General features: G+C 39.0%; 1 protein-coding gene across 2 annotated transcripts in view; it reads right to left on the minus strand.

Annotated features, from left to right (window-relative positions):
* The window catches only part of LOC127643588 (RING finger protein 24), a 45,958-nt gene extending 30,431 nt beyond the window's left edge, over positions 1 to 15,527 (minus strand). The window contains exon 1 of one of the 2 annotated variants that reach the window (XM_052126374.1): positions 15,132 to 15,527. The gene's annotated coding sequence lies outside the window, so the exon portion shown is untranslated. Of the gene's footprint in view, positions 1 to 10,268; positions 10,378 to 15,131 lie in introns of those variants that run through there. The other variant, XM_052126375.1, reaches the window with a different exon arrangement.
* Between the last annotated feature and the right edge of the window lie 355 nt (positions 15,528 to 15,882).

The raw sequence follows: 15,882 nt of genomic DNA on the forward strand, positions 1-15,882 counted from the left end.
ACACTGCCACAATCATATTTAGAATACACAGTTTCAACATTGGATTGCTTATTTTACATTGTAGGTAATAAAACACAAATTTAAAAAGGTTTCCCTATTCAGACAGGGCTCCATGCTTCTGTAAACGAATTTCTGCCCAACTTGCCTGAGCTTTTGTTGTCGTCATTCAATTCTACTCTGGTATGAGCTTGAGCTATGAGCTTGAGCCAGCAATGAAATTGAAAGAACCAATCAGAAAACTTGCTCTTCCACATCTAGTTAGACATCTTCAGTGGGATATTTTTTCAGGTAATGACAGCGAGCATTATTGACTTTATAACCATGGGTTGTTTTAACAGATTTTAACAGCTGCAAATCATGCAGATGGAAGAACTGCAGAACTTATTTATTGCATAATGGTCATTGCTGTAATTAAGATACCAGTTTAGGATTTTATGGCACTGTTTGGAGAAAATCCCTAAACTGATTTTGGCATAATAACAATTTCCCTTGTTAGTGTGTTGTTGTGAGTCTGAGATGTTGTCTCTTAAATAAGCAGTAGATGCATTTCCTTCCTCTCTCATACACTGTGGATGGACTGCAGTAAAACAGTTACGTAACTTTGCTTCCATTTTTCCTCTGAAGGGAATCGCAGATATTGGATGGGTAAAACGGTCTAAAAGTATTTATAAATGGGGAGAGGAGAGAAAGCTTTCAAAGTTCACAGTGGGGACACTGTTTGGGAAATATTTTATTCAAACACCTCAATGTATTCCTAGGGAAAGTTTCCTTGGCCACCTTATGCAGATCCTCAAAAATGATCTACTGGGCAAGAAACCCACAGACATCAAATGTGTCTTGGAGACACTATCCCACTGAGATAGACAACCCCAACCACATAGAGAAGGGAAGTGAAACTATACAGCTTCTTTCCGGTACCATAGTGTGCAATGTCTCATCCTTTTCACCCCTGCTTCACCCATCATGCCTCTGTCACCAAACTTACTAGACATGTTCATTCTACTTGCTGCCAAATGGTAATTTCACCTCCACTGAGGAGGAAAAGCGCTTTCAATAGTGTATTGAGTCACTCTCATAGCCAAGAGAAAGTTCAGTCTAATACTCAAGTGGCACTCACTTATTAAAAATTAGTTGCCATTTTGCAATACTTATAGTAATCAGATGGATTGAGTCTTACATTTCTTCTGACTGAAAACACTGAATCGCATTCAGCGAACCTCATGTGCACTTAAGCATGGTTCGGGTTTTTTAAAATACAGCAACGATACCCACTTTTCAGTTCCCTTTCCACTATCTCTTTTCTCCTGTTTTCTAACTTTCAGGATATAAAAAGAGTGAGGCATATCAAGAAACTCAAGCTAGCGTAGCTAGAACACTTGAACTTTGGTAAAACACCCCGTCACTAGAGAGAACAAATCTACAACACAACTACAAAACTGAGAAATATCTATTGGTGATTAAACAAGAAACTGCCTGAAATGAAGCCACAACTGAAGCACATTTGAAGGTTATGCGCTAGTAACTAAATAGGGCACCAATCCTTAAAACAAACTGTTGCAGTTCTCTGTCTTTCGTTCTCTCTCCATATATTACATAAGATCATTGGCCACTATACCACATTCCAATATACGTGCGTTAGCTAAGCGCTGATCACAATTCCAGACTTTTGTGCCCTGTTGAGAACAATATAAACACTGACAGTAATCTAGGCAGCAGAGGAAAAGCTTGATTACCCCTAACCATCCTGCCCAAGGGAGCAAAAACCACCAGCATACAAGAAGAGTGGGAATAATGAAGCATATACACTACATACATTGACCTTTCCTGATTCAAGTCAATGCAGGCCTTCGTTCAACCCAACCTTGCTAACTCAAGAGTTATATCTTCAACCCTGTGTGTTCATCATTCACCTCAGCAGATCACAATCAGTATTTAGTCAGTGCTAATATACATAGTAAAGCTTTCAACACACCCAAGCTGTCCTGGGAAAACTTGTACAAAGCTCACTCGTGAATTCAGAGCTATTGAAACAGCCAGCCTTTAGCTAGAGAAGCCTCCATCAAGGGAATCTAAAAGGGATCAGACTTCTGTATGAAGTAGTCGGCTGAGATGACTCAAGGTCTTCAACTTGACACATACAGACAAGGACTGATGTTGAGTTTTACAGTTTCTAGCATGAAGATCAGAACCTTATTTTGCAGTCAACCCAAGACATCACATTAAAGGCCTAACCACACTAAGACATTTTCGTTGTTGCATTTTCAACACCAAGAACAAGCAAACTAGATTCTGAAGAAAATGAGTGGTGCTTCACTCAAAAAAAGTGATTTTGTGATCCTTACTTAAAGGAATGTCCCCGGTTCAATACAAGTTAAGCTCAATCGAAAGCATTTGTGGCATAATGCTGATTACCACAAAAAATTATTTAAACTCGTTCCTCCTTTTCTTTGAAAAAAAGCAAAACTCAAAATTCCAGTGAGGCACTTACAATGGAAGTGAATGGGGGCCAATTTTCTTTACTGTAAAATACTCACTTTTTCATAAGTATATTCACAAGACAAAGGATGTGTGTATAAACATGATTTTAGTGTAATAAAATCACTTCTAAAATCTTTTCTGTGTAAAGTTATAGCCAATTTTACAACTTCGTTAGATTGCGATGTAATGTCAACAAAAACTAAAACCCTAACATTTCTGTAAAATTATGATTAAACAACTTTACAGTTCAAACAATACACAGGTTTTAACAGAAGATTTAAAGCAAATGCTAAGTGCCTAATTAACATTATGACACAAATGCTGTTGATATAGCTTAACTTGTATTGCACCAAGAACATTCTTTTAATTAATTTGAGAATTGATTTACAAGCAACTTAATTTCGTTAAGTCATTTTCATTGAGCCAACATAATTTAGTAGTAGTTATAGTATAGTTTTAACTCAACTTCATTAGGTTAGTTTCTTATGTTGATCCAACTTAAATTATTTTAGTAATCATTAGTATATGCCAGGTGAGCAAGCGTAAGGACAGTGTAACCGTTGCACTCTCAATTTGATAGAACTACTTTTGTAGATGACACAAGCGCCACAACGGTAACCCCCAAAACTTCAGTCTAACAAACACTCTTTTTAAATACCAATATAACAGAACATTATACATTAAAAAACATCCTCCTATTATACTCATTGTGCTCAGAAGTACATAAAATAACACTTAAATTCAACATTTGTTCACCCCATCCAGTTCCATGCAAAGCATGCTGGGAAATGTAAATCCCCTGCCCAGTTTCATCAATGCTGCAAAAAGTATTCATGTAGTGCCATCATGGTTGGACGCGTTCACAGGGCCCTGGCTGCGAGTGCTCGGTGTCTGGTCACCATGACATCGGCGGTCATAAACACCTATTATGTGACCCAAGGAGTGAGGAAACCGCTCTTTTTGACAATGTGGGTACTGCAGCCTATTCGGGGTGCGGCGAACACAAAATAAAAGGAAACAAAGGATTTACCTTTCGGCCCTCCACCGGAGGATGGAGTGATCTGGGTACCAGCTCCGTAGCAGACTTCTCTCTCCCTGGGTCATCCATCTCAGGAGCGCTTAGGAGCCTTTCAGGTCCTTGTGCCAGACCGTGAGGCAGGTGGTGTCAGCTTCCTGCGGGGGGCTCTACACTGGGGCTGAGAACTGGGCTCGGGCTGTGGCAGAACCAGCTGGGCTTTCACCGGCACAGGGGGACGCCCTTGGCGAGCAGACAGGGTATGGGATATTGAGCCACGCCGGAGCAAGGTGTATTGTATGGCCTCTGTCTGTTTCTTCACTGCCGAGAACTGATGGGCAAAGTCCTCAACGGTGTCGCCGAATAGGCCGATCTGGGAGATGGGCGCGTTGAGAAACCGAACTTTGTCGGCGTCCCTTAGCTCGACCAGATTCAGCCACAGGTGGCGCTACTGGACCAAAAAGGTGGACACTGCCTGCCCGAGTGCTCGCGCTGTGACCTTCGTCGCCCGGGGGGCAAGGTCAGTCGCCGAGCGCAGCTCCTGCAGCACACCGGGATCAGGAATAACCACGTGCATCTCTTTCAGTGCCTTGGCCTGGTGTACTTGCAGGAGTACCATAGCATGCAGGGCGGAAGCACTGAAAGGGAAGCACTTGGGTAGTGAGCGGCGCCCCGAACCTAGGAACCAATCATCTAGCGGCGAGGGCTCAGGGGAGGACGGAGGGTTCCAGTCCAACCCGACACTCGCGGCGACCCGGGCAAGCATGGCGGTCAGCTCTGCATCGGCCTCACACTGGGAGGGCAGACCCGAAGGTGGCAGCCAAGTCGAGTCGTCGGCGTCCAACATCGGCAGTGCAGCCCCAAAAGAGATGTTAAGCTGGCCGTGAGGTGAGCTGGTCTTATCTCGGAAATAAACGGGGGCAAACGAGTGTGCTGGGGAACGGGAAGTCCGCGGGGAAATACCCAGTGAGACCGCGGCCATTGAACTCCCCAAAATACCTCCAGCACCAGCCATGCCGTCCACGTACCCGTAGGTAGAAGACGCATCGTGGTTGGGGCTGGAGTGGCATTCCCCCGGAAGAAGGAAAGCCACGAACGCAACATTGCCATCGTCATATTCTCGCAATGAGAACAGGTTCATGAGGCAGCGCCCGTGGCCATCGGAGGCGGAGACATAACGACCGCATCCAGGAATCACAAAAAGAAGGAAAGGCATCTTTAAAATGAAGCGTCTTTAAAAAGGCATTCACGTCAATGTGCTTCTCTAATATACTCTTTGCAGAAATATATACACTTTTAGTAGTGCTGTCGAAGCGCCCAGGAGTGGAATATGTTCTAATGGTGCAGAAGGAGAGAAAGCCGCTGGAATGTGCTGTATATCCAACAGCGTATACTTCTTCCAGAGGTGAATGGAACAGCAATGGGATTCAGCTCGCTGCTACACAACCACTCAGCTCTGAAGAAGAAATCTGAATGAGAGTGGGCATTCCAGCTGCTTTTATACCCATATATCCGGGGGAGTGGCATGCAAATTCCACTCGCCAATTCTCATTGGCCTTTTCTCAAAGATCTGAGGTGTTTTGGGGCTCTAAAGAGCGACCCCTAGTGTCACTACATCAACACAACATAGAGTGAGTGGAAGGGGAACAGTTAATTTTCCCACTTTTTCCATGTTTTGATGAAAAAAAAAAGTTATATTTCTGTCATTTAGTCACATTGTATTTGGTGTGAACAGGCCTTTAGTCTGACGATTTGATTAGGTTAGTACTCTAAACAAAAGTTGAACTATAAATGTGCGTCATGTGATAACATCTAAAAAAACTACTTTTATCCAAGTCAAAAGTATTATTTAACATCACTGAATCAACTGAATTACAATAGCAGAACTCATTTTAAGGGTTAGATTGGGAAGAATTAGCTCCTCAAGGTAACAACTGGTTACCACTTTTTACAATGTACTTTACAAGAACAAAACTGTGATTCTATTTTATCAAATTAGATTTACCATGCATATGTCTGACTAATGACCAGCAACATTGCAACACATACTTGTACTCTGGAAATGCCTTCAGTGTGGCTGGAACACAGTTATCCTGATTTCAAAAGCTGTAAATTTACTTACACAGGGCAAATATTCAAGTGTTTTTCCAGTAAGGGTAGGGAACTTTCTAAGGGTTAAAAAGTAGCACCCGGGTATTTTTGGAATAGAATATAAAGCTACTTTCTCTTTCTCTTTTAATCACAGACGCTAAAGTCCACAAACTAGGGTTATGCAACTTTCTGGAATTATCTTTCACTTTCAAATTTGCTCATGACTAATGTCTCACTTTAAGTAAAGAGAGGACTATAATTACATTACTCTGATTGCTAAAGTGTTTGCATTGTCAGTCATGTTTTGAAACCCAGTGAGGCAGACCATCAGCACACACCTTTATAATGGCCTGTTGTACGTTGTCTGGCAGCCAACGACCCAACAGCACTTTTCAACCAATGCATAGATGTTTCACACATCAACTGAGCAGCCACATCCTGTTTAAATATCAATTCTATTACAAGGACATACCACTTACATAGCTAATATCATTAAAACATCATCTGAAGAGCACTCATATTGAGCAAACTTTAGCATATCTACTTTATATATAATTTCTTCCCCCACTAGTGTTTATTCACATTCATTCCAAGACAGCAAAATCCATTCAACAACAACAAAAACACAAGTAAACTATAACTCATATTGCTCATACTGACACAACACTTTTGACCTCTCTACTACCTCTTAACCCCCCTCCCCCACCCCCCCAGAACAATAACTATACATCTGTATCTTTATTTACTCTGTCAAGATGCCACCACTGAGCAGAATTATGTTAACTAATCACCAAATTGTTATTAGTTGATCGTTCCACTTATATATCTGTTTAGCCCCACACATGATCAATACATTAGGGAGTAAGATGGTGATGTTGTGGTGTAAACAAACTGATACACATCACACTGATGAAAGAATGTCCGTTACAAGCTATCCACTTCTTAATTTCTGATGAATGTCAGTAAATGGGGTGAACCAATTGGAGTTGGTGAGCAAAACATTATGCTCATGCATTTGTTTCTAGAATAAATTATAGGAAGATAACCCTACTGACCATTCAAGACAGAAATCGGTATAAAACAGTGTGCATCGCTCAAGTCCATTTCCATTATTCACTGAAGACAGCCCTTTAAAAGCAGAATATGTTTTGAGAATAACTTGCGACAGCATTTTAGATTATAGATCTGTTACATGTTCTTTGTTTCTTGTTATTATTTTCAGGAAAAAGCTGCTATTTGCAATGTATTGCAACAGTGTCCCAAGCCAATTTCCAGCGACTTGCCAATGCACCAGAACAAAGGCTGCTGTCTGAATCTGAAGAGGAAATTTCCACTGAGCATTAAGCCCTGACTATCCCAGTTGCACATTTGAAATGTATTATTACAACAAAACTAGAGGGCCTCTAGCTTTGTGAGGGGAGCGGTGAGGGTTTTGACATTACCAGATTAGTTAGTAAATATATGTATTCACGAGTCTATTATCTCAGCTTACATATAGTTGGTATTAACAAGACTTGATTAGCTTGTAAAAGTGTGACAACAGTAGCAGTCAAATGAACAATTCAGCAATAAAACCTCAATGATACTGTAAAATAGTTGAACTTACAACCCTTTCAGCTCAGCTGAGAGATATTAAATAGTATCAGATGGAATCTGTCAACTTCTACATAAATAAACACGCAGAACACTTTTCTTTCAGTGTAATGAGTAAGTCCAACCCTTCACTACATTTCCCAACTCCAAAAAATATTGTAAGGTTTTTAAGATTTACTCATTTCAATTTCATTACAGTGCAGTGGTGGCTCAGTGGTTGAGGTTCATGGTTACTGACCAGAAGGTTGGGGGTTCAAGCCCCAGCACCACCAAGATGCCACTGTTGGGCCCTTGAGCAAGGCCCTTAACTCAGGTTGCTCTGGGGGGATTGTCCCTGTGATAAGTGCACTGTAAGTCGCTTTGGATAAAAGCATCTGCCAAATGCATAAATGTAAAAAAAATTGAAATATAGAACATTTCTCAATTTAATTTGATGGATTTTTTTTATTTTATTGGAATTTGTATAAAAACTTTGTCACAACTTTCAAAAGCTCAACATAAATGTGCATCGATTTGAATTATTATCGTATTTTAAAGGGCTTATATCTCTGTTCTTTTTGGTTTAATTATTAGATTGTAAAATGACTTTTACAGTGCCATCATTCTGAATGTTTAATGCCGTTTCGCCAATTTGTAGCCAAACAAACCACACACTTTGACATGGTAACTTTGCTTTTAATGTACCAATGACAAGCAATATGCAAGTTTAGGCATGTTTGTGTCACATCATTTACTGTAAAATATGCAATTTAATGCTAAAAATTAATCTTCTGATATGTTTGAGCATTGACTGAAACACCCGTCTGTGGCAGGGCGGAGGGCGGGGCCGGGTTGTGATCCTACACACCCGGTCCCGTATTAGGCTAATTATGCCTCCATGAGGGTTAAAGGTCGACTGCAGAGGATCGTGCGGGAGAGAGAGATAGTTTACGTACATGTCCGTCATGTGTGTGTTTATGTTGTCTTTTAAGTTTCTCATTAAAATATTATTTATATTGAAAAGCTGGTTCCCGCCTCCTGCTTTCCATTGAATACGTTACACCGTCTAATATACATTTTTATATACTCTTGTACAGTGTATACGTATGAAACCCTGTACAGCATTCCATAACAACTATCCACAGAAAAAACATACATTGCTGATGAACTTAACAGTTTGTTGTGGTTACAGTAAAACAAAAGGGTATTCTATAGGTTGTACAATGCAGAAAAGTCCTAACAATTGCTTGAATTCTAAGAATTTTTTAATGCCAGGACAACCTTGCCTTGTTTCATTGAGCAAAACCTCTCTGCTTCACATTTCTGTAGGTTGAAGTAGGTTGACTTTTCAAGGCAGACAAGCCAGTTTTGCCTCTTATAGATCTTTATCACATTACATCAGGCATTCAAATTGTGCAAGACAACAGCAGGAAGACACACCTTGTATCAATGCAACAACCTCTATTATAATATAAATAATCAAAGACATAAAAAATGGAAAGGTTCCAGCATTTGTCTTGGCTCAGTGTGCGGTCTGAAAGATTAATGTAGTGGTTAGGCCAGGCAATGGTGTTTTACTCCAAAAGTTAATTAATCCACTTTAAGGAGCAGCAGAGCTGCAGATCAGGGATAAGACAGGAAAGAGGACAGCCAGCTTTTATATATAGATATATTAATGCAGGTGGGGACAAAACTTGTGCCTTAATGGAAAATGTTCACCCAGAAATGTAAATGTCATGATTAAATCATCCTCATGTTGTAACAAAATTGTATGACTTTCTTCCACGGAACACAAAAGAAGTTTACCAGAACACTGATACATTTTTTTAACATATGCAAGCATGAATGGGTTTTGAGTGATGTGGCAGAAGGGAAGATTTTCAGCAACTTAAATTAAAGTCTGTTCCTCACACAAAGCATCATATAGACTCATTCTATGGTCCTGTATTGTTCTTTTTGGAGTTTGCCAGATAATGGTCACTATATGCTTTTTGATGAAATAGTGCAGCGTCAACATTCTGCAAAACGTTTCCTTTTGTGTTCTACAGAGGTAAGATCAGTAAAAACGGTTTGGAGCAAATAATGACAGAATGTTTATTTTTGGGCAAACTAACTTTTTAAGTGAATACATGTCAGCTTTAACTGCCTTGTCAGCATTTTATTTAAGAGAATGCGATTTAGCCTAAATGTTTTAAGATGCAAATGAATCCTGTACATGCAATAAACAGCATATCTTTTCATTACATCTCTACAGCTCTACAGGTGCAAGCTGATGTCTTGCAGTTACTTTGATTAGGAGGTATGTAATCCTAGATCTACACAAGAGGGCAAGTCTTGTGAGCTTAAACAGTAACATAAGATGACACAAACAAGCTGCAGAAGTGACACCAGCAGCTGATGCCCCCAGTTCACCCTCTAAGCCTACATTCCCCACCAGGCTTTCTCCTCTACCCCCATGCAGGCCTCCAACCCTCATAAACAACTTTTTTATTTATTTATTTTTTGCCATAGTTCTTCTTCTACTGGTCTTTATTTCTCATTTTCACATTCTGTACATCCTGTGATACCATGCATACCCACTGTCAGTGTCATCTGATTACAAAGTAATTTGTTACTATTCTAATTATTATATACGCATTCAATTTTGAATTCACTTTCAATGACTTGCAATGAAAGTAATTACTTTTCCTCAATAGGTAATAATATTTAAAGATAATATGTATAATACCTTTAAAATATGAATTCATATGTATGTCTGTTAGCGTTTCTGTGACTGCAGAATGGTGTGATCATTGCTGAACATTTGTAACAAATGTAAATATTTGCTCAGACTGTGAAAATATTTTCCTTTTCAAGCTCTCCTCTTCTACCAACTGGATTTATTCAGTTATGTAACACCCACTTTCATGATCCAATCAATTCCTGGTGGATAAAAGTCCCCATACATTTTTTGTTGAATTTCCTTTTTTAATCTTAAATATGTCAGGAAGTAAAATGGGATGTGAAAAACATTTCACATTGACTTTAAGAATATGGAGAATTCTGATAACTGCAATAATTGACTAAAGGGATAGTTCACACAAAAATAAAAATTCTATTATCATTTACTCACCTTTATGCCATCCCAGATGTTTATGACTTTTGTTCTTCTGCAGAACACAAACAAAGATTTTAGAAGATTATCTTAGCTCTGTAGGTCCATACAATGCAAGTCATCAGGGTCCAAACATTTGAAGCACCAGAAAGCACATAAGGGCAGCATATAAATAAACCATTTGACCTGAGTGGTTTAATTAATGTCTTCTGAAGCTATAGCTATAGTTTGTAAACCTCACTCCCCTGGCTTCAAGAGGCACACTCCCATTGACGCTGGAGGCTGTAGCCTTTAGCCTCCTCGTTAGCGCAACTGCCTCCCATGACAGCTGACGGCGGTTCGAATTCCGATCTGAGCAGGTCAAGCAGGATCAGCTAAAGATGCACATTGGAGATCTGGCCATAAGCAAAGATTAATAGTTAAAAGTTGAAATATAGATCTGTTTCTCTCATGCACCTGTTGAATCCCTACAGAAGACATTAATTAAACTGCCCAGCTTGTATGGATTCCTTTATGCTGCCTTTATGTGCTTTTTGGAGCTTCAAAGGTTTGGAGCCTAATGACTTGCATTGTATGGACCTACAGAGCTGAGATATTCTTCTAAAATTATTTGTTTGTGTTCTGCAGAAGAAAGTCATACACATCTGGGATGGCAAGAGGATGAGTAAATGATGAGATCATTTTTATGTTGGTGTGAACTGTTCCATTAGTTAATCTTACATGAACACGACCTAAGCTATCAAATGTGTTATAAAGCATAATAACATGTTCATTTGTGTTTGTGAGAGGTACATTTGTGCTCTAACACTTACACTGACAGATATGTAATCTCTGTAGGTTTTAGGCAAGATTCAGAATTCAGGAGGCTGCAAAGCATGATGACTAATTCACATCTGTGTCATTTTAAAGTTACCTTCTTTTTACATAAAAGAAGAGAACAAACAGGAAAATCCAGCTGATGAAAAAAAAAAAATAAACCCTCTCTATTCAGTCTGATCTTTTAATATCTGGTCTTTTAAAGAGAGGAAAACACTTAGGCTTTGAATTAACTACAGTTACCACAAATAACCCATGAGTCATATCTGACATGCGTAATACTAAAATCTGTTCAACAGTTCATTTGCATGTTAAGTAGCCTCCAAGTGACAAACTTAATGTATGTCAGTCATAAGCATACAGCTCCACGCAAGCACTGCGTACAAGGTTATTGGTTCTAAATGTCATCATGTTTAAAAGTTAATAAACTTGCATATGTCTAAATGTAGAGTGAATTCAGAGTGACTAAGATTGGAGGGTCAATTGCCCCTGAATAAACTGCTTTTAACTGTGAGTTAAAGGGCTGGGTATTGATACAGATTTACTGATTCTATCTGATTCAGATTCTGATATCGATTCATATGGGTTTATTTCTGTTATTATGTCCATTTTGCTTACACATGAAAAAAAAAGATCTCTCAGCTAAAGCTGTTATTTGCATGCAACCTTCTAACAAGGTGCATTAGGAAAATATTGATTTGTTTTTCATAATTTTGGTCACATTTAAGCTTTATTTAAAATGTACAAATCATTCCATCGAAAAAAAATATGATATTACCTTGCCTATATTATAGTTTGTTAAATGCATTATTTATCCTATTTACAAGAATTTGTTCATTTTTAGAACACATGCTAAAATAAAGTACTGTCTGTTTAAGAAAACCGGCAGCTCTGTAAAGAGTGTCTGTAAATGAGCGCATATTAACAAGAGAGGCCTCAAATGGCTTCTTTACCTCATCCTTGCAATTTGTGATTATAATTAAATGTTTATGTTTGTTGATTTAACCAATATACTTCTCAATCACTAGCAAGTGAAATCTGAACATTTATCAGCCAGTGGCTAATCACATATATTGTTAGTCACATAGAAATGTGGGCTCATATGCGAGTGATTTGTAGAGAGCTGAGCATTTAATAAAAGACTGATCTTTGGATTTATGAATCTATCTATCTATCATCGTAATCTTCATTGTTAAAATGAAGATTAAGATGCATCGGAAAAACGTTATCTACCCATTCCTACTGAGTTGTGGACAAAAGTTCATAGTTTTTAAGTACAGCTTCACATAAGGTCACACTGTTGACCCCTTCACCATAGGGGACTGTTCTTTTCATTGTCTATTTCCGAGCAGCCGGTATGGCATAAGGCAGACTGACATCTCTGGACATTGTGCACAAAACAATTCCCTGATTAGTTCTTAATAGATGCTGTACATGCCATTCAACTAGACTGAAAAATATTTTTATTGCATGGACCTGCCCACATGATGATGTTAGACAGTGAAGCAATTAAAGGAAGTTAATTTGCTACTTGCTATGACAATCTAAGAAGAATTCTGTGCTTTGGATTTCCTAAAAATGAGTTGCATGTCTGTTGCAGATAGGATAAAAACTAAAAATGCTAAATGCAAATAATATAAGTTAACAAATCATATGTTGTAATTGTGCATAGGTATGATAGCAAAAAACATGGGCTTAACAAAATATGTTTTTTTTCTTGTTGAGATCATTGGTGCAACCAATCAAACTCTATGGTATTTTGATGCAAATTCATCTGTTACATAGAAGCAAGCCAAATCAGGCAAATATGCCAGCAAAGACAGGTTGTGTTACATGTCATCCTCGAAAACCATGAACAAAATTAAGGTAAAAGAAAATATGGAACACCAGACCACATGAAATGGTTTGGGTTCATTTGCTACAAGAAAAAGTTGTCTGTGCCGACAGTATGGTTTGCATGGAGAACTAATGGGCGCTAAGAGTGTGAAACCAATGAAAACAAATGTAAATGTTTGATTTTAAGGACATTTATTTTCGGATCATTCAACATTTATACAGTTTTGGTTCGACACTTGATGTCCAATGCCTTGATGCAAAATAAGTTGAGATCCATTTATCTAAATTGACTTGTTTTAAGTAAGAAATATAATTTAATATGACTTACTACATTAGTTTACACCAACTGAGGTCACTTCTAAGGGTCAGGTCAGGCAACAAGTCTTCATCACTTTTTAACAGTGATAATGCAAGCTAGGTTTTCATTATTTTAGGTTATCGGTTTAACCTATTGGGGCATGGGTAGCTCAGCGAGTACTGACGCTGACTATGACCACTGGAGTCGCGAGTTTGAATCCAGGGGGTGCTGAGTGACTTCAGCCAGGTCTCCTAAGCAACCAAATTGGCACGGTTGCTAGGGAGAAGTGTCACGTGGGATAACCTCCTCGTGGTCAAGATTCGTGGTTCATGCTCTCAATGGGGCATGTGGTAATTTGGGCGTGGATCGCTGAGAGTAGCATGAGCCTCCACAAGCTGGGAGTCTCCGTGGTGTTATGCACAGCGAGCCACGTGATAAGATGCGCAGATTGATGGTCTCAGAAGCTTTTTATCAGATTGAGGCGAGTAACCACGCCACCATGAGGACCTAATAAGTAGCTGGAATTGGGCATTCCAAATTGGGGAGAAAAGGGGATAAAGATATTTAAAAAGTTATCGGTTTAACCTTATGATAGAATCTATCAAATCAAGTCTTAATGCACCACAACTATGCGTTATCCCACCTAGAGATGCAAATACAGATTCAAAATGCAGCAGCTAGGCTTTTGACAGGGTCAAGTAAGAGGGATCACATTATCCGTATATTAGCGTCTCTACACAGTTTTCCTTTTAAATTCAGGGTCGATTTTAAAATTCTACATTTTGTTTACAGGTCACTATCTGATCTCACACCCAAATATATTATCTTCTTGTCACTTACTCCCCCACCAGAGCACTCAGGCCTTCTCATCAAAGTCTTTTGAATGTTCCTCGTTGTCGCTATAGGTCTAAGGGTGATCGTGCTTTCTCTGTGGTAGGTCCTAAACTCTGGAATAGTCTCCCTTACCATGTGAGGTCAGCTTCTTCAATAGCCATTTTTAAATCCTCTTTGAAACTGTATTTATTTTATTTAGCATCTGAATAGAACTTTTAATATGTCAAGTAAATACTTGATTCAGTTTTTAAGTTGTATTCTTTTTATCTGTTATTATTATAATTTATTTTCTTTCTTCTTTTTTTGAATGCATATAACTATGTCGTTGTATATTTGTAATTGATTTGTAAAGCCCTTTGGGTCAACGTCTGTTGCTTTTAAATGTGCTATATAAATAAAGGTTGAAAGTTGAATAGCTAAACATTCTCCAGTGCTGGAGTACATAATGAAGTGAATAACTTACTATGTATTGTGTTTATACTGTGTAATAGGTGCACGTGTTAAATAAACATATGTGGTCGGTCCAGCGCGCGTATCGAACATTCTGCTCGCGCGCTTCCTTTTATTGTCATTATGACGTCGAGAAGTTTGACACCACACATGAATGAACGGATTCAGCAAAACAAAAACAAAAAGAAGCCCGTCGCAAAGAAAGCATGAAACACGTCAGCAGATATAAGGCTTTTAAGGTCGCATTAGATCATTGAATCCACTGCTGGATACATTATTCTGGGTTTTTTGTATTAGTAGGCGTTGTCTCTGCCGTCTCAGTCTATACAGAACAGCGAATGATATCTGCCTTCAGAACAAACTCAAATATATCTAACTGTAATTACAATAAACATGAGGTGTCTAACTCCACAAAACACTTAAAGAGACTGATATTAGCGCGCTAGGCACATCGCTAGCCATCAGTATGCTAACGGGAGTCTGTAACTGAACATAAAACCAGTGTAGGGCATTGAGATAGCACGATCAAACACGATAACTTCTGCACTACAATACACATGCACAATGAAGCAGTTATTACAGTGTAATAAAGATAGGACTGTGTTTATTATTATAGTTCGTGTAGAGGTGTAGTATTAGGGACTTACCAGCCTTTTCTCCGCCACACCTCCTGCTCGATCCGAAACCCAAAACGGATGAAAACAACTCAGATTCAGCGCTCTGTAATATTATTTTTGTTTTTTTACTCACAACTGACGGCAAATAAATAAATCACGTCCTGAACGGAGTGCATAAACTCTCGCGCGTTAATTAACAAATATATTGATCATATAAACACTAGCTTCGCAGACTGTTAAGTACTTAGATGCTAGTACAAATGAAACTAGCTTAAATGTACAGCGTTCGCTAATCAAATGGTGTGAGACTGCACTATTGAGGTGTATGAGCTCCTGACAACCGTCTGCATGGGGTAGCCAATTGAGATTTTTGGTGGTGGATGTGAACTCTGCACGTAGCTCACTACACTAGCAGATCCCTCCGCCTCCTCCTTCATCAGAGGGGAATGTCTGTCGTGTAGGGAGGGATGCGGATGCTTTCAGAAAGGGAGGGGTGATGCATACCTAGCTCCTGCTATATTTATCCTCATAGATAGACTGTAGATTACTGTGAGTTTTAAAGAGGTAATGACATGCCTTTTTTTATGCACAAAAAACAGTCATATATTTTTAAAACATGCTAATTTTCCACCCTCATTTTGAACCTCTGTCAGAAATGCTGGGATTTGCTGCCTCTTCTCCTTTAAGACTTGACAGTAAAAGCCCACTGTTATGATTGGCTTGCTGCTCTTGATTGACCTGCTCCTTCTACTTGCCATCTATGCAGGCATAGCTCCAAAGA

The sequence above is a fragment of the Xyrauchen texanus genome, chromosome 5 (genome assembly GCF_025860055.1).
Source record: "Xyrauchen texanus isolate HMW12.3.18 chromosome 5, RBS_HiC_50CHRs, whole genome shotgun sequence".
Classification (NCBI taxonomy): Eukaryota; Metazoa; Chordata; class Actinopteri; order Cypriniformes; family Catostomidae; genus Xyrauchen; species Xyrauchen texanus.